Here is a 20,879-nt window from a genome sequence, read left to right as displayed (position 1 = left end):
TCCTCTTTAATTGCTGGTCAGGCTGGCCTGAGCTCAGCGATGAAGCCGGAAGAATTTGCAGCCGGCCATCACAGGCCTAGGAGCGCCATCTACGAGTTTGAATTTCTATTTACTCTACTTTCCCTTTCCTTCTTCCCCAGTGTGCAGTAGCAGGCCAGGGCCTTGCCTAAATTACTTTCTCCCTCTATAAAGGTGCGTCGTGGTGTGCTGTGGTGTGGTCGACGGGCGACGAGAACGCCAGGAACATATATATATATATATATATATATATATATATATATATATATATATATATATATATATATATATATATATATATATATATATATACATATATATATGGGCATGTTCAGATAAGAACGGTAATCGAGGTCCCATGACCATTTTTTGTTTTCAATTATATTTTTATATGTGATGGGTCAATGTGTCCACACAAAGTAATGAACCTTAGTTTTGCAAGCAACTTCATGGTTTACTCGGAAAAAAATCGTATGTCACATGAGGTGGAGAATGTCGTTTTGCCACTTCTCAAAGTTGCAAGTTTGGAGCAACACTGCATGCACAATAAATTGTTTCCGTGCATAAGTATTTTTTCAGTACTTCATTGCAACTCGTACTATACGAAGAAATAAAAAAACGTTTTCTTGCTGCGTCAATCTTCTGAGTAAAAAATCGTAAACTTCGCTTCCGGAGCTGTGCGGTGCCAAAAAGGCACTTTTGAGGGCAACCTTACAGCAAGATGCGTAAAGATCTTCCGACCGAATCTTTTTCCCTGTATTCTTCAGCTACTTTTAATCACTTCAGGCAAGTTTTGTAGCTCTACACTTGACCTATAGTGTTCAATATGGCCTCAAATTTGGCAGAAGTTCAAAAACGTGAAAAAAGTGACAACTTTGACTTGAAATTAAAAAAAAACAACATCATCATCGATATTTATTAAAATTTGCCCTAATAATACTCAATACTTCATAATTTTAAGGCATTAAAAAGTATTGCATTATATTGTTTTAAAGTATGAAAATAAATACAAAACGGACTTCATGATTTCAATCCCTACGACTGCTCAGTATTCCCTCTTAGGATGCGCAATCGTCAGAAGCTGGTTTTAGTATTGGTATTTTGTAAGTAGATTTTAAACGCTACAGTTGCAGAGTTCATAAGTGTAATTTGTAAGCATTTTTTTCTATTACAATCAAAGGTCTAAAGCTCCTATTCGCTTTCGTACTGTTCTAACGGTGGGACCTAAATTACTGTAAGCATATTTCAGCACGTTATTTTGGAGTGACGTGTGTGTAGGGGTAGTTTATGCAAACAATTAATGCACCCGTCGCACTCTCAAGGTGACTTTAACTGCTACCGCCGCTCCAGGAATGAACCGCGCTTGGCAGGCGCTCCTATAGCTATATAACGCCCGGCGCGACCCTGAAATTCACAGCATCATGTGTGCCGCCGCCGCACCGAGGCTTTAGCCGCCGCGATCATCTTTTCATCGCAACGCACCGAACGCCTAGCAGTTATGCCTCAGCCTTCGACCTTCGACCGAGATAACCCTTGTGAGCGGATGTTGTTCGGATATCGAGTTTTGTATGTCGTTTTCCAGGCCTGGTAGACACGGTGGGGTCATTTTCTGTACTCACGTGTCTTTTCTGCGCTGGAGCGCTCCCTCGACAAGCATACTTGGTATCTCAGTCCCAGCTCGTACGCCAGACCGAAAGAACATCAGTGTCGACGGTGGGCAGCCTGTGTTAAAAATCTATTCATCTGTCCATCTCCTTTTTTTTTTTGGGAAAAGCAGCTCTGGGCCCTGCATCCGTCACCTGCTCTTCTGTCTCGCGATAATCTCCGGAAGCCGTGAGCTTTTGCATTCATGAAGAGATTTCCGCGGCGAACGTTTTGTGCCGACTACTCAAAAAGGCACTAACAGAGAATTGAAAAAGGACGTAATTTTCGCTGTGTAAAGACACTCAATGTCGCTGCTCTCAAAAAAGTCCTACTTCCCGAAGAAGCTCTCTGAGTACGAGAAAGTGACTTCATCTGTCAGAATTGTTACCGTCGGTTCAAGGAAGACATAGATAATATGCAGCCAGAGTCATCCGAAACATTAGAAGAATTCCGCCCTGGGGATGAAATCGTAGAAAATTTAAATTCAAGTGTCAGCCTTACCTCCGAAATCTCGCCCCTAAAGCCACCGAGCGCTCTAAAAAAACGCCTCAGACTTTCCTATGCAAAGCGGAAGCAGGAAGAGGTGGCAAGAGCTATGGTGACGAAAATCCGATCGGGGATACAGGCACCATACAATGCCCCAGAGACTTCGCGTGCGTCAGAAGAAAAGTGAGCGCAATGCAGCAGCTGGGAAGACAACCTACATGTGCCTACAATAGGTGTACGTCCTTTCAAGAGCGTTGCCAGCTGCTGACACTGCTACCACGCAACCTAACCGTGAAATATGTGCAGGAAGTTATTCTATAGGCAACGAGGTACGTTATCCAAAAATCGAATAAGATGGTGGATGAAGAAGGCGTATGGTCAACACAGGAGAGATATACAAGATGTAAACTACAACAGGAAGACATCACTACCGTTTTAGAATATTACACCATGGATGAACTCGATTGATCTAGACAGACTCCGAACAAGAAGGACGTTGTGAGAATCGAAAAGGAGGGAGAGAAAGAATGGATACCTAAACTCTTCATGACGCGGTCCTTGCGAGAAGCATTCCGCCTCTACAAGCAAGCTCACCCTGCCTCCCAGGTTGGCCTCACAAAATTCATATCCTTGCGTCCTAAGTGGGTGAAATGCTCGCCACAGTGGCAAGTGTGTGTTTGTGTGTGCTGTGCAAACTTTCAGTTGTGCCTCGTGGGACTGCAGAACGCGTCCGGAAGGTCGCTTTCTCCCGAAGATATGCAGAGCCTCTGCGTATGCCAGGAACCTACTGCGTCGTGTTTCCTTAGGAATTGTGAGCACTGTCCACAAGATGGCATTTTCACTTCGGAAAATTTTGAAATGAGCAGCGAGGACGAGGTGTTGATTGCTTCATGGGAATACGGTGAGCTCGTTAAAAAGACTCTGACCGCTTCATCATTTATGGGAGAATTTCTAAGAATGACCATGAAATGCATTCCCCACAACTATATTAGATCTGTGCAAGCAAGAGCAATACATGAAGAAAAACACAGCTGCAAGAGAGGTGCAATTGTTTTGCATTTTGATTTCGCCGAAAACTGGACAGTTGTGCTTCCAGACGCAGTACAAGCGTACCATTGGCAGAAAAAGCAGGTGACCGTGTTTACCTGCGTTGTCACGTCAAGAAAATCGACTCGGAACTACGCCGTTATTTCCGACGATATGTCTCATGATTCAGCTCATGCATGCTTGGCTCTGTCAAAAAATCAAAGCACACCTCGAAGACAACGCGCCAATCTACACCAAGATAACATATGTGAGCGACGGGGCTCCCGCTCACTTCAAGAATAAATATCAGTTTCATGAGCTACAACGCAGTGAATGTCAAGAGACGAAATAGATGTTTTCGGCCACTGGACACGGCAAAAATGCTTGCGACGGCGTTGGTGGGCTTGCCAGACATCAAGCATCACACCACAACTTGCGGAAGCCTGCAAGTGAGGCCAAACAGCCAGCGGCTTCGTAGACGCAATTCAAGGAACGCTAAAGAACATCACCATTCTGGAGCTCCCACAGAGGGAGCTTGCAGACTTTCGCGAAACGAAGAAGGAAGAATGGAAAATGGCAAAGAAAGTGCCTGGAGTTCAGACGCTCCATATGTGGAAGTACGTTCAAACAAATAAAGGCAGTGCATCCTACGTGGCCTCAATCGCTGCTTCGGAATGGAAGAGACTGTGATCTGGTTTGTGCTTCGTGCTGGACAATATACTGTGCGCATACCGACTGCAACTGCTGCCGTTAATTTCTTGTTACGATTTTCTGAATTGCAATCTGCATATAAAGCGGCATCCCATTTGTAAATTGCGTTCCTATTAAAACTCCTCCTGATTAAAAATCTTGCAGATAAATTGTTCCTCTCAGAAGACGACGTTCTGTCTCCTTCATTTCCGCTCACAGCGCAACACGAACGGGACACAAGACGAAGGACTAGCACAAACAGGCGCTGACTATCAACTGGTTTTTTATTGAAGAACGAAAAGCGTATAAATACAAACACTGAACTACTTATCAATCAACAAAAAGTTATCTGGAAGGCACGTGGGAGGTTAGATAGCTCAATTCCCTCTCGGATAACGTTATGGAAGGGCTGCTGATACATTTTGCGCCGTTGTGGTAAATATAAAAAGCTTCCATAACTTTGCGTGTTAATTTATTGTTATGTCGGAACAGGATGCGCGTGTTCTTGTAATCGGGAACACATTGGCATTTTTTGCACTGGAAAGACGCCTGGGCAAGGGGGTCCCCTTTAGCTCTCCTTTCTGCATGATCCTTTTCATGCCTGCATTGGCATTGCCTTCTGTGGGAGCCTGTGTGAGACAGGGGGTCATTTTTTCTGGTGTTTTCATGCTCCATCAAGCGTTTGTTAACGCACCTGCCAGTCTGGCCAATGTACATGGCACCGCAAGAGAAGGGGACCTGGTATACTACCCCTACCTCGCAAGGTATAGATGGCGACACATGACGAACTTTACAAGCATCCCTCTTGCTCTTGCCCTGTAGAACCTTTGAACACAGAGGTAAACAGATGCAGGTACGGAAACGTCGGCTTCAGAAACACATTAATATAATTTTTTATATATAAGGATTTTTCTAAGAACCGACAAATGGTCTAATATTTTTAAAAAATCGATTACATACCAATGTATCTTATGATCATAAATTAGAGAATACAAAAAAAACGTTTGACCGCCAGCAGCCAGTTCATCAGGTGAAATAGCGAATGTATTCCCATTTTGACGCATTAGGAACGCCGCTAAGAAGCGAGTAGAAGCTGTACAAACATTCAGGATGGTTCGCATTATGTGGTAAATGAAATTTAACCACGTTCAGTGAGTGCTAAATCAAATTTCTGACAGTTACTATTTCTAAGAGGCAGTAATAAGCAATTCCAGGTAACAAAAACATGAACTCAGTTTTGTATTTATTTTTATACTTTAAAACAAAATAATGCAACACAATTTTGGTGGCTAAAAATTATCGAGTATTGAGTATTATTAGGGCAAATTTTAATAAATATCGATGATGGTGTTTTTTTTTAAATTCAAGTCAAAGTTGTCACTTTTTTCACGTATTTGAACTTCTGCCAATTTTGAGGCCATATTGAAAAATATAGGACAAGTGTAGAGCTACAAAACTTGCCTGAAGTGTTTAAAAGTAGCTGCAAAGTGCAGAGAAAAAGATTCCGTCGGGAGATCTTTACGCATCTTGCCCTAAGGCTGCCCTGAAAAGTGCCTTTTTGGCACCGCAGGGCTCCGGAAGCGAAGTTTGCGGTTTTTTACTCAGAAGACTAACACAGCAAGAAAACGTTTTTTATTTTCTTCGTATAGTGAAAGTGGTAATAAAGTACTGAAAAAATAGTTATGCGCGGAAACAATTTATTGTGCATACAATAATGCTCCAAACTTGCAACTTTGCGAAGTGGCAAAAACGACATTCTCCACCTCTTGTGACATACGATTTTTTTCCGAGAAAACCATGAAGTTGCTTGCAAAACTGAGGTTCATTCCTTTGTGTGGACACATTTACCCATCACATATAAAAATTTAATTGAAAACAAAAAATGGTCATGGGGCCTCGATTACCGTTCTTATCTGAACATGTCCATATATATATATATATATATATATATATATATATATATATATATATATATATATATATATATATATATATATATATATATATATATATATATGCAAAGTTGAGAAACGCTTGATATAGACAGATTTATTTTTAGTCGACGTTACGGAGAGAGCCTGTCCTTTCTCAAGACTATATATATATATATATATAGATTTAAGAGAAGTGGGCACTTCTACAAAGACACTTTTATTTATCAACGTTTCGACCGCGGTGCGGTCTTCTTCAGGACTGTAGTGGTCTCGCGTCAGATGGACGTTTTAAGTTTGTGAGCTCAAGAGGAGGGAGAAAGGAGTGTAACACGCAAATAGCAACAACGGTTCAAAAAACTGAAAAAAAGAAAATAAAGATGGGGGTGCGTGGAGCAGACCGGGACCATATTGGGGGAGGAAGCAAAAAAATAGAAATAAAAGAAAAAAAGGGGGGAAAACTAGTATAGTAAGGAAGGGTGGGGTACAAAATGAGATGGCGAAACGAGAGAAAGGGAGAGGAAGACGGTGCGGGGGACATGGGCAGCACGGAAACAAAACACACAAACAAAATGCACAAACACAAAGGGCGCCGCTGCAGATGCGTGGCCAAAGAGGAGCCGCTGCGCAAATGACACTGGCAGTGACGAACAGGCCAAACCAGGCGCCTTTTGGGGGTCTCACTAATTTCCGGTGAGCCGAGGGCTAGAACGTTAAGGAAGGAGTGGGCTACGTTAACGAGCACATGTCTAAGAACTCACTCACGGGGTCTGGGTTTCACTGAACGGTGCACCCCTCTCCGTGGGTAGGTCGTTGAACCGACCTCGCCGGGAATACTTGTTTGTAGGGGAGGAGGGCTGGGCTAGCTGTGTGCAAAGATTTCAGATTGTCGGAAAATGTAAGGAAAGAACGTCAAAAACTTATCAATACTGCACGAGGCAGGATAGTGTAAGTAAGGAGGGGTATGATTGCCTGGGATATACACTAGGAGTTATAAAAGGTATATCTGAGTTAGCCAATTAACGAGAAGTGTAGTATTATTTTGTTTGGAGGTCGTGAATAAAAGAAAGGGTACCAGGCTTTTCGTTAAGACCTTCTTGAATAGTATTAAACTTGTGGATAAAATAGGATTCACGCTGTTCACGTTCTCGCCTGTTTTTGAAGCCCCCTTGAATAATTCTTACTTTTAGTTGGTCAAATGGGTGTCCTTCTGCGTTTACATGCTTGGATAGGGGAAGGTTTGGGAGAGACTTGACGTGTGCGCGGTGATTGTTAAATCGAATGCGGAATGCAGTGTTTGTCTGTCCTATGTATTGCTGGTTACACAAAGTGCATTCAAGAAGGTAAATAATGTTTGATGAGTCGCAGTCAAAGTTACCGTTGATTGAATGCTGGAAAACTGACCTCGTACTAGTTGCGGAACACGTAGTCTGCATGTGCTTGCAAACTTTGCAGCGACCCTTACCACAGGGCTGGCATCCATATTTTGGGGTTTTGTGTTCCTTGGAGTGGACTAGGTGGTTCTGAATGTTTTTGGCACGCCTGTAAATCACGCGGGGTGCGCATGTAAATATTTTCGATAGTCGTTGACTTTGCTGGAGAATGTTAAAGTGCTTATTAAGAATTCTGTTGATGTTCGGTGCGTTACTGTTAAATGTGAGGATAAGGTTTGTAGTGTAATCATTTCGGTTATCTATTTGGTGCCCCTGGAGTATTTGACTACGGTTAAGATTTGAAGCTCTGCTTATGGCGTCATCAATAAGGGAACGTGGATAGCGCTGTGTTAAGAGCACGTTGCGCATGTGTTCGGAGTTTTCATGAAAGTCTAGGTCGTTAGAGCAGATTCTTCGAAAACGATGGGCCTGCGAATAAGGGATGCTGGTTTTGCAGTGACGGGGATGGGCGCTTTGAAAATGTAGATATTTTTGTGAGTCGGTTGGTTTTCTATAAACGGTTGTACGAACTGACCCCTTGTCCACCAGAATGTCAACATCAAGAAAATTGATTTGACTGGCTGAGTAGGTGTGCGTAAACTTTATGTTTGGGTGCACGGAGTTGAAACTGTCAATGAAATGGATAAGTTGTTGTTCTGTGTTTGTCCATATTATAAAAATATCATCCAAATAGCGCTTGTAAAAGTACGGCTGAATTGTACAAGAAGAAAGAAATTTTGACTCTATATGATGCATGAAGATATTGGCATAATTTGGGGCCATTCTTGTTCCCATGGCGGTGCCACTTACTTGCAGATAATATTGAAGATCAAATTCGAAGCTATTATATTCTAACACAATTTTGGCTAGTGTTCCTAACACGTTTGGGCTTGGAGATTCATGAGGTTTCTGCTGTTCATAAGATTCTAAAAGGGCTGCAATGCCGTCGGCATGGGGAATGTTTGTGTATAAAGATGTTACATCCATGGTCACAAGAAAGGCTCCTTCTGGTAATGTTATATTGTCTATCTGGCGGAGAAAGTGGTTTGTATCTTTGATGTAGGATGGATGTGTGGCTGGAATGTGGCTAATTAGAGTGTCAATGTACTTTGATATTGGTTCTTTGAGAGTGCCGATTCCTGAAATTATTGGCCGTCCAGGAATACCGGCTTTATGTAATTTAGGGAGCATGTAGAAACGCCCAGGAGAAGGATGGGTAGCCGTGAGTGCCTTGCATAGTTTCGGGGAGATTTCATTGTGTTTTATGAGGTCGAGGAGAATGTCAGATATAGCTTTTGAGTGCTCGTCGGTGGGGTCGCCATGCAGTTGTTTATAAAAATGGTTGTCAGAAAGCTGTCGGATGCCTTCTGCTATATAGTCATCCCTGTTCAAGATAACAATGCCTCCGCCCTTATCAGCTGGCTTTATGACGATGTCGGTACGGTTGCTGAGCGCCTCGAGAGCAGTACGTTCTCTTTTAGAAAGATTGTCTGGTCCTAACCTGCGGTTCTTAAAATTTTCAACAATGTCATTTTGAACTGCCTTAATATAGATATCCAAGTGTTTTTCCCGCCCGATGTTGGGAGTCCAATTTTGGTTTGCTGGGTGGAAGTCCGTGTTTTGGTGGGGGTTTCCGGGCTTATCAAAAAAGTATTCTCTCAGGCGAAGTTTTCTGGCGAAGTCGTCAAGATCTTTCAGGAGTTGGAATTCATTGAATTTGCCTGTGCGGGGGCAAAAAGTCAGCTCTCTAGATAGGACGGCTCGCTCATACTCTGTGAGCGGTGTTAGAGATAGATTGGTGATGTTGTCTACACTGTGATGGCCCTGTTTTGAGAGCGTTTGCCCTTGGCTGACCTTTGACTGAGTGATATCGGGGTTGGGAGAATTCGATCCAACCGCACTTAGTACTTCTTTCATCCATTCGTCATGGGGAACTTTGTCCCGTGTAAATTTTCTAATTTTGATTATGCCAATTTCTGAAGTTTTTTTTGTTTTGAAGCGTTCTAGTTCCTCGGCCTCCAGCGCGGAAACAAGAAGATTATTCCGAGCCGGACGCTCCTCCGTTCCCAGTATCACCGAAGCTTTCTCAGAGTGCCGAATTGTGATTTTGAGTAACTCTAGGGAAGCTGATTTTAATATGTCGTTCCATTGCTTTTTGTCTCCTTCTGATAGATTATTCATTGCTGGTATCAGCTTCACTTGTAAACCTTTCGGTACGATATTAGCCCGAAGGTACGTTTTTAAGGTTTTAACATGAAGGTCATGTCTAAGCCGCTTATCAATTATTTTTCGTAATTTAAAAAAAGCTGAAGATTTGATATATATATATATATATATATATATATATATATATATATATATATATATATATAGAGAGAGAGAGAGAGAGAGAGAGTATGTTGGGCAAAATAAGGTACGTTCATTTCACTCATTTTCAGTGCTCTTCTAGTGCTCGGCTTGACAGGGTTTACGTTTCGGCAGACATGTTATCCAGGGTTTTGGTTACTTGGTGGGGCCCATATTCTGCGGTGATGTTGTCTCTTCAGACAAGGAGGTACATTCGGCGCATACTACATCCTCGATGGCAGCTGTGGAGAGCTGTCTGCTTTCAGATGAAATCTTCAAACGAGCTGTATCTATTTGCTGGATGAACACGTGGCCACGCGGTGATCTCTCAGTTTTGCAAAAGTGGGACTTGTTTAAACAAAAAAAAACATTGCTAGTGAAGCCTAAGCAAGAAGCGCGTTTCTGAAGAGACATTACCTTCGAGAGCTCAGCCGTACTTTGGTTGAGCTACATAAGTTAGAAGGTAGAGAGGATTATCCGAGGTGCCTATGTAGAAGATATCTGCCGTAAAAGCAGAGCTTCAGCGTTTCAAACCGAAAGATACAAAGGGACCTTGATAAGATGCAAAACGTGTAGGTTTCTGGATGAGCAACCATCTCGTCGGTGAACACTGAAGCGTTGGCAGACGACAGACGAAAGGAGTACGAGACACACAGTGCGCTGAACTAACAACTTTAATATCAAAGGAAGGCGATCCGCACGTTTTTATACAGTGACCCAAGATTAGCAGTGATTACAGGGCGCATGCGCTATTCAAGGCAAAAAAAAACACAAGCGAAAAAGTAGGGGCAGCGCGCAGGCGCATTTTCGAACCAACCCCAGGCCGACACAAAAGACATAAGGGTGTCCGACCCACTCCGGTTGGCCAAAACATCAGGAACACCCCCATTCGCACCGAAATCAAGACGTGGCAGCGAAGGGGAGAGGGGGCGGGTAAAGGGACGCAGTAACAACTCTTGGCAAAAAAAGAACTATCTACACTCACAGGCAGTCCTGTGAGGCCGGCAATGACCGGGATAAAAAGACAAAAGGCAAAGACGCAAAATAGACATTAAAATCTCGCAAAGCAGTCTGAAGACATGCATAATGAGAATGAAGTGAAATGGTGATTTAAATGGGAAAACAATTACCAAGCTAAAAGCGAGCGACGAAAGCCGACAATGAACACGGGCTAAAAGGGGATGAGAGGTAACCGTAAAATCGACTTAAATGAGTAATGATGGCTAAAGCTACGAAGGGAATGAAAACTAGATGAAAAGAACAGAAGTGGCGTCCCTAAAGATATTTAAAGAGCAGTGGCGAAAACAATGGGCTGTGAAAAGGAGCCGCGTAAGGAACCACGGCACCAAGAATTTAAAGAGAATCGGAGAGAAGCTCAAACTCTCTTTCCAACAGTGCTATTGAGGGTGTACTTACGCAGACGTCTTGTAGCTTGTTAATGAAACCTGCCTCAATCATCTCGTCGGGCCCGGAGTGATGAAAGGCAGACTGCTCTAGCTAAAGAAATATTGGAAATTCAGTACGGTCGTTGCACATTCAGCGATGATCCTGGTGTTATTGAGGCTTTCTTTGACTATTATCCGAAGTGGTTTGGTGGTCGTGCGGGCACAATTGGGACAGCAGATTACAGTCACTTATTCGAAGCCTTGCCCCGACTTGACGATGAGCAGCGTCCTGTAGTGGAAGGGCCTATCACTTTGGACGAAATTAAATCTGCCATTTCTGACCTGATGGCTCAGAAATTTCCTGGGCCAGATGGGATTACTTCGAGGTCTATAAAACATTTTCCACTTGCCTAGCGCCTGTCTTGACAGAGGTTTTCCAGGCTTCTTACGATGTTGATTTTCTGGCCCCCACTCTCTATTCGGGGCATACTATATGAATTACAGAAAGCACAGATTCAAATCGGTTGAAAACAGTTGAGAAATATTGTCCAATTTTCCTCTGTAATGTAGATTACAAACTTCTTGCAAATGTTATTTGCAATCGTCTGCAGCGAGTTGTCGCTAACTTAATAGGCACGCATCAGGTCTGCGGTATCAGAGGCCGCAGCATCAAAACCCATAATCATATTGCACGTTCAGTAGTGGATACAGTATCAGAGAAGACCGGACATAGCTCCAATTCAGATTGACCTTGCCAAGGCCTTTGATAAAGTTTGTCACGATTTTTTGTTTGCGGTCTTAGAGCATGCAAATATTGGGAATGTTTTGCTTAGCGGCATAAGATCGTGCTATAAGGAGCTCTATACTAGGATAATTGTTAACCAAGTGCTAACCAAACCTATTTTATTGAAATTATTTGTTCACCAAGGCTGTCCATTATTGGATTTGTTGTTTGCCCTATATCTTGAGCCCCTTTGCCTCAGTATTATTAATTGCACATCTATTCGGGGTTCCTGCCTCGAGTAGTGTGAAATTAAGATTTTTAGCCTATGCAGATGATGTCGCCTTCTATTGTTCTGACAAAAAGATCGTGCTTGAGGCATTGTATTTGACTGAACAGTTTTTCGAGGTATCAGGTGCGGCTTTTATTCTAAATAAATTCAAGGGTTTTGGTTGGGCCATTGGGGTACAACGTCAAGTCATTATGGTGGCATAAGCTGGGACTTCGGGATCCTTCACTATCTAGGCGTTCCTCTTCACCAAATTCGCGCAACAATGGCGCCTATTGGGATTCACAGGTAGCCTCCATGAGGCGACAAACCCAGGTTTGGATGTGCAGGAAACTGTCAGTGTTTGCTCGGGCTCAAGTCTACAGCATTTTTTATTTGCAAAACTTGCCTGTGTGTTGCAGGTTCTCGACTGCGTTAGGAAGAAAGTGCAGGTGATGCACAGAATATTTTCTACATTCGTATGGCGTTCCCAATGGGAACCCATGCGTCGCGGTAACCTATCTCTATCTCTAGAGTCTGGTTGAATTGGGCTTGTTCGCTTATTCATGAATCAGCTTGTTTCGCGTTTTTTTCTTTTTCAAATTATCAAATCACCCTTTTTAGTAGCTGTGCTTATTAGGCGTCTAAGTGCTCATTTTCCTTTCCTATTCACACCGAAGGGACACACTCGTGAGAGGTCTTTATGAGGATTCTTGAAGGAAGTTGCTGACGCCTTCAATTTCATCACTGTGCACTTTTCTTTAGAATACCTGTATAGCCTCTCCAGAAGGCAGATGACCCAGGCACTTACAGAGTATTTGTTCCCTGTACCGTTGTATCGGCAACCTTTTCTCGAGTTCGTTGACACCAATGTTTAAAAACGTGTTAGGTGAATGTGCATTTCTTCTGCCGCAAAAACATTCTTCTTTAAACTGCACACACCCACGCTGCCTGTGAAGGCATGGTTTGATGCTAAGGAGGTGCTTGCGCCATGGACGGTTAATTGCTGCCTGTGCAATACACCAGAGATAAATGACCATTGTTTTATTCTGAACATTGATCGTATATTGTTCTGAGACATTTTACAACGAAGAATTAGGAAAAACATTGACATCACACCCCACAGTATTAGTTTTTTTACCTGTGGGAAAAAAACTGTTGTGCTTATGATCTATTTATGTTGCTGGGACTACTTAGTGTCTGGAAGAGCCGCATCATCGACCGCCACGCCGAATCACCACGGTCGTCGAAATCTTTGTTTCGTGAACAATTTCCCTTTGGTGCGGGGAGTATATGCTGCCCTGCAAGAGCCGCCTGGCTGGCTCCCCTATCTGGATGCATGCATATGCCTCGCAGGCTTTTGATGTTTTGGAAGGAGGGGTCACGCAGGGGTAAGGTCGCCTGGTGTTTTGTGGCGTAAGCGCGCATAGACTCTTCTTTTCGACATTATTTCCATGCAATAAAGAAAAAAGAAGTCGCCGTAGCTCAGTTGGTAGAGCACCGGACGCGTAATTCGGAGGTAGTGGGTTCGGTTCCCACCGACGGTATGTGGTTGCTTTTCTCCTGCTTTTCAAATAAATTACCTTTAAGCGATAAAGTATTTACTGATAGTCCGCATTGATCAACAACGCAAATTAAAATAATTCCTTGTGTTTCTTGGTTGCTGCGACGGTTGGCTTCTGTTATATGTTGGAGGGACGTTCCAAAAGCAAGTTTCGTCATTTATTTTCACGAGGAAACAACACCGCCAAAAAAATACACCATATCATCATGAACTATATCATCTTACACTATTTTTGACATAATCTTCACCGACACTAAGACATTTCTAGTAGCGTGCAGTCAGTTTGAAGAAACCACTCCGATAAAACTCGGTGCCCTTCGATTCAAGGAACTGTCGCACAGCGTACTCCACCTCAGCATTGTTTTGGAAATGACGTCCCGAGAGTGCGGTTTTCACTGCAGGGAACAGGTGAAAGTCAGATGGGGCAAGATCGGGGCTGTTGACCGGATGATCAAATCTCTCCCATCCGAAGCGACGAATCTCATTCTGTGTGAGCCTCTCTGTGTGTGGTTCTGCGTTGTCGCTGAACAGAACACCTTCACTCAAGCGCCGTGGTCTCTTTCGTCGAATGGCGGACCTGAGCTTTGTTAGGGTGTCTCAGTAGCGTACCGCATTGATGGTTACTTCATGAAGAAAGTCGCGGAGAATCACACCTATCACGTCCGAGAACACTATGGCCATAACCTTTCCGGCGGCGGGTCACTCTGAATCTGACGACCAACCATTTGACGAGACATCACCTCTTCACCATACACGATATGCAAGTGTTAATGGATAACAGAGGGACTAGTCTCACGTGCCCATTCATGCAGCACGCACTTCCATTGTAGAACACTTTGCAAGCATACGTCTGTCTGCCACCGTGACTTGTACTCTAATTTCCTAGTGAACGCTGGTCTGCTGTTACTCTCTTCTTCGGCGCTCGGAGCACGCGTCATTCCTCCTCCGCTGACACTTCTTCCGTCGGATACTTATGGCGATTATTTGTTTCACTTAGTATACCATCTTCTTTTTAAAAAGGCCGCCACCGTCTGGAAGGCGTTGAAGTAACGAGCGTTAGTTTTATTGGCCATGCGTAGAACGAAAGTCCTTCCGCATCCAGCGGGGCAGTGAAGAAAATCCTGAGCGGTTCGGAAAAGTAACATAACTTTTCCACCTAGCGCAGCGATCGGCGCCTAGCGCCATCTAGCAGAGAAATTACGATGTACGTCTACCCGTTGTCGAGTTACACCGCCTCACGATACGTCCCAAACAGAATTTGCTTGGTTTGGGGGGTCAAGATGGGCTTAGAATTCTGCTTGCGATGCGATATAGTAATGCTTCAACAAGTAATTGCATGTATACAGTGTTTACATATTATTTAATTGTGGTTTTATTTCTATGCCACTATCATAGGGCTTTATTTGCCTACGAAATTCGGTACACAATTGTACCCGGATGGATGTCCCTTGTCGGAGGATATAGTAGTAGTAGTAGCAGTAGTAGTAGTAGCGGTAGTATTAGTAGCATATTTATTTGGCCATATAATACAATATGCCCTCGAGGTGAGGCGAAATAAGGAAGACGACGCAAGCCTCCTGACGAGGCCTACACGTCGAATACACGAACATGGTGGCCAAATGGACCACAAAAAACACACACACACACACTTTAAAAGCAACAAAAGTTATCCCAGTAGAAATAGCGATCACTGACGAATGGTGCAAAAGGTACTGAACAACAATTGGCAGTGAAAACAGTACGCACATTCGGCTAGAAAAGGAAACAACGCACAAGAAATGTACACAGAGTTTGCTGAAATTTATAAGTGAAATGGGTTTTTAAAACCGAGGTACACATGACTATCTAGAGCGATTTTTGCAAGAGACTGATGGGCATTATACAAAGTAAATGCTACACTTTGGTTATTTATAGTCAGTTTATTTTCTATAGTTGGTTCTAGGTTTTGCAGTGGATATGGCTACCGCACGTAAAACATACGTAACAGTTCTTGAATTATAAGCATTTTGGAAAGAACTAAAATTATGCTTTAGTTTATAAAAAATGTGAACAGCCAGACTTAAATTGAAGGAATGAAAGAAATTGGGAAGAAGAAATGGTTCGAAAAGATTTTCTTCGACTGCTGGGCTTGAACATAATGAGCGTAGGCCTCTTTTCTGAAGTGAAAACAATTTATACGAATCGGTTTTGTTGCAGGTTCCCCCCATCAGGTTGCAGTATACAAAGTTGGAATGAACAAGAGGAAAGTACAATTGTTTTCTAATCTGTAGTGGAAGCGGATGCCTAATACGATAGATAACACAAATAGCCCTGGCCATTTTTAGTATAATGCAGTTCACATGATCTGTCCACTCCGTATCACTGCGAAAATACACACCTAGAAACTGGCAACTATGAACTTGCTCGATGTTCAAGTTATTAAAAGCTAATTTGACGTGATGATCTAATGGTTTCATGTTTGGATTGCAGAGCATGAACTTGGTTTTGTTGACGTGTAACTGAAGTTGTTTAACAGAGAGCCAAATCGTGAACTCCTTAAGCCAGGCAATAGTTTGCAGTTCAAGAACTTGAAGATTAGAGTCAGAAAAAAAGACATTAGTATCGCCGGCATACATCATAATATTTGGAGTTAATGGGATGTTGACAATGTCATTCATGTATAAAATAAAGAAAAGTGGTCCCAGAACTGAACCCTGAGGACCACTGAAATTTATCGAACCAAAAATAGATTTTGCAACGCGAATCTGACTGTAATAGAGTCGAGCAGTTAGGTAACTCTCTAAAAGTGTATTTGACACTCCACGGATCGCATGTCTCTAATTTATAGAATAGTATTGAATGCTTCACAGAGTCGAAGGCTTTGCACAAATCATGAAAAATGCCAACAGAAAAAAGCTTTTTCTCAAAATTATTAAGTATAGAGTTTTTAATATCTAACGAAGCTGATTGAGTTGATTTAACGGCCTGAAAACCATACTGTTGGGGAGAGGATAGTGGTAGTTTGTAAGAAGTTATTGATCGCCTGATGATTACGCCCTCAGCTAATTTGGAAAACAGAGGCAATGCCGAAATAGGACGCTAATTGTTCGGGTCATTTTTGTTGCCACCTTTGAGTAGCACGGCAACACGTGCGACTTTTAATTTGCTAGGAAATACACGAGAGAACAGCATTCTATTACAAATATGCGTAAGGGGACCAACGATAATATTACCAGGATATTTGATAGCAACAACAGAAACTTCACCGTCTCCAGGCGAGCACGTGTTTCTAAAAGCATTAAGGATAGAAGCAACTTCATCCACTGAATTGGGGGACGAAAATGAATAAATAAGTGCTGCAGGACGGCAAATATGAGTCTATAATCCGAGTTAATTGGCAGCTACCAGAAGATTGGTATGATCCGGCTGCTAAAAAGTATCGATTGAGTTTATTGGCAAGTCACATTAATGCATAATTCACCAGATTGATATTTAGCTCAGATGGAAGATAATTTTTCTTGTTCCCTATGATGGCGTTCATACCTTGCCAAAGTAATTTAGGGTTGTGTAAGATAGACGAGAACTTATTGATATAGAAAAGAGATTTAACCTTCTTTTAATTTGATACGGAACTTCTTAAAATAATTAAATAATCCGGGCATCACGTTTCCAAAAAACAATAGAACATTTTATTCTTTTGTTTAATGTGTTTAAGCGTTCCTGCCGTCCATTCTTTTCTAGCCTTTCTGTGTTTTTTTGGAGTTTGGATTGGGAACGCAGCGTCGTAATTCATTCAAGCAGTTTCTGCAATAACACCACTTTTTGGGCTAGTTGGTGCATACTTGAATTAGAGAAAACCTAGCCCCAAAACCATGCAACCACAAGAACGAACGACAACGAGACACAAGCGCGGTATTTATTACTAAATTTTTATTGAAGCCAGGATGCCGCTTATATAGGGTGAAGCTCCAAGGGGAGAGAAGGGCGACAAGGAGAAGAAGGTGAACAAAGGCAACATCGCTTCGCAGAAGCGGGCAGGGAGCCAAAAATCACACAAGAAAAAAAAAAGAAAAATTACATGATAAAAAAATTTAAAAAGTTAAACTCTGAGGTAAAAAGAGATAAAGAAGGAGTACTGGTGCACCTACAGCCAAATTTCTTTATGTAGAAAGCCCCCAGACTAACACGCGCAGTCTTATTTATGCTCTTGCCAAGAGTCTTCGTCTCATTCAAACGCGCCTCGCACCCGTCGCAGCTCATTACGTTCGCTACCAAATGTGCGTACTTATCTTTTAAGTTTGACAGATTTCGGGCATGGTCCCCCAAACGCTCGTTGATGCAGCGGCCAGTCTGACCGACATAAAACTTCCCACAAGTTAAGAGTATAGAGTAGACCACTCCTACGGTACACTTGATAAACGGAGTGTCGTGCTTTATCTGGCAACCCAGCTTCCTAGAATTGCAGATTCGGAGGCACAACTTTTCCAGCTTGTTAGGAGTCGAGAAAACGACACTCACGCAACCTGTTGGCCACTTTCCTCAAGTTGTGCGAGGTTTTGTGTACATAAGGCACAACTAGCGGCTTCTGTGCCCTGAAACGATCTTCGGTATTTCTTCGGGTTCCGTGCTTAAGTTTTTTAAGGAGGGTCTCGCAAACAGCAACCAACACAGAGCAGGGGAACCCAGCCACTCATCTGACTGTGAAAGTTATCTTGCAGCTGATGAGGGCACGATTTCATGAGAGAAGACTCCAGGCAATGCGACGCTATTGCTCTTTTTACGGTCTTGGAATGCTTAGAATCTTAAGATAATAATAATTGGTTTTTTTGGGGGGAAAGGAAATGGCGTAGTATCTGTCTCATATATCTTTGGACACCTGAACCGCGCCGTAAGGGAAGGGATAAAGGAGGGAGTGAAAGAAAGGAAGAATAGGTACCGTAGTGGAGGGCTCCGGAATAAATTCGACCACCTGGGGATCTTTAACGTGCACTGACATCGCACAGCACACGGGCGCCTTAGCGTTTTTCCTCCATAAAAACGCAGCCGCCGCGGTCGGGTTCGAACCCGGGAACTCCGGATCAGTAGTCGAGCGCCCTAATCACTGAGCCACCGCGGCGGGGCAGAATCTTAAGGCAAAAGATCTTTGAAAAACTAACCTTCCTGGAAAGACACGTCGGCTGGGGCTATTAGCCGCGTGCAAAAAAAGAATCTTAAGGCAAAAGATCTTTTTTTGCACGCGGCTAATAGCCCCAGCCGACGTGTCTTTCCAGGAAGGTTAGTTTCAAATCTAAAAACTGTAAAACATTAGTGTCGGGTAGTTCATGCGTAAAAGGGAGCCCAAGACCATGTTTGTCAAAAGCATTTAAAACTTCACCTACTGTAGAGGGGTAGGTGAAGGACGTCTGCTTTTTAAAAGCACTAAAAAATCGTCCATATACGTAAAAGCTTTGAAACCACCCCTCCCCTATAAAAGAGTTTATCTAAAGATTGATCAACCTTTGCTAAATATATCGCAAATGATAGGGGCCACGCAGGACCCTATGCACACACCGTTGAGCTGCAAAAAAAGCAGGTTGTCAAAATGTATAAAAGTAGCACTTAGGTAAAACTGTAATAGAGCGATAAAGTTATCAAACGACAGTCCTGAAGAATTCTGGAAAGACAGGTCTCCGTTTGCTTCTATGCATTCCTTTACAGCCAACAAAAGCTGGTCTTGGGGTACAGAGTAAAACAAATCTTGCACATCTACCGAAAACCCACAACCGATGTCATAGGAACTCTGCAGGTACTCAGCGACAACTGTGGAATTCTTTGTGAGAAAGGGGTTGTCCAATACAAGTAATTTAAGATGTTTTTGCAAAAAACTGCTGACATTTTTTTTCCATGAACCTTCTTCGCTGACTATAGTTTTGAAGCGTATTTCTGGCTTGTGGGTCTTGGCTGTAAAGAAGGCACTTAGGCTATTATCTCTGCTCCTATTTATATCCTTGGCACGGGTTTAAATATTTAAACCTTTGCAAAAGTTAATGAATTTTGTCTTAGCTCTAACAGCACTTTTCTTGACATGTACAAAGTTCATATTGACAGCCGCACGCGCTTTCTGGTCGTACATTTCTTCAGGCAAAACAAAAAACCCAGTGTCTTTGGCAGCTTGAACAAGCTTAAGTCTGTTCTGCCTAAAGAAGGAAGCAACACAATTCAGCATTCTGTGGCTCTGCGCACCTACGCAGCTTGGTGAACAGTTCCTCAAACAGTCCACACCCTCTAGGAGGCACCGGTCCTGGTTCTCTCCATCTCTTAATTTGAAGGCCAATTTTCTGTTCGCAGCGATGAGTTCGTGCGGCTGAACACCAGGCTCCAAACTGTACTTCGGTCATTTTTGAAGAAGCCGCATAAAGTTGCCAGGCACAGAGACGTCGCCCAGAACTGTAACATTTCTCTTTTTGTCTGGCGCAGTCTTCTTCCTCAAGCGCGACAGCAGCTGGTTCACAATTGCTCTCCAATGGAATTCAGCAAGTTGAGCAGCTGTTTTCTTCAAAGAAGAAAGCTTCCTCACGGTGAGCCAATCGGGCTGCGTATGGTGTGCTATTATGATCCGGAGATGTTCTTTTCATCATAAATTCTCGGCGCGCGTACCGGAGTATTCGATTTCGCCGTCTCATGAAAAAGTGAGAAGATAGGTAAGTGGTCACCAATCCTAAAATAAAAAGTACCTGGTATGCAGCTATCAGATAGGAAAATAGCGAAAGAAAAATCAATTAATTTTTCAATGTGTGATAATATATGAGTAGGCAATTGAATAACATTCTCCCAATAATGAGACAACATTAGTTCATTTGAACTGATCTTCAAACGTTTATCCTCCAAAAAGTTAATACTGAAGTCACCTAGAACAATGACTCGCAATTTGTTTACGTTTGCAAACTTTAGAAACGAATCAATGAACTAAAAAAAGTTTACTGAATTACCTTGAAAGGGGCGATACACAACCATTATAGTGACTCTTTGAGAAGCAATGCAGACAGTTTAAAAGTCAGTACAAACAAGTGTATAATTCGACAATATGTCAAAGAACAAGCGATTTTGGACTAATAAAGATACCGCACCACCACGCTTTCCATCTCAGAACCCTGAAATAGGTTTGTAACCAGCAAACTCTGCAACATCTGCACATGAGCTAAGCCAAGTTTCAGTGAGAGCAATAAAGTCGAAATTAAATATAAGTTTAACTAATCGTGCTTCTACTTCTTCCGATTTATATTTTAGGCTCTGACAGTTCAAGCGATGAGGAGACACTGTTTTGCGAGGATTATAAGCACAATTTTTTAGATTGTCAGTAAATGTCTCGGAAGTAAATAACGCCATTGTTCAGCAGGTTTACTGCGGAG

Source organism: Amblyomma americanum, chromosome 7 (genome assembly GCF_052857255.1).
Source record: "Amblyomma americanum isolate KBUSLIRL-KWMA chromosome 7, ASM5285725v1, whole genome shotgun sequence".
NCBI lineage: Eukaryota > Metazoa > Arthropoda > Arachnida > Ixodida > Ixodidae > Amblyomma > Amblyomma americanum.
The sequence above is the reverse complement of the archived record's forward strand: the minus strand, read 5'-3'. Positions refer to the sequence as shown.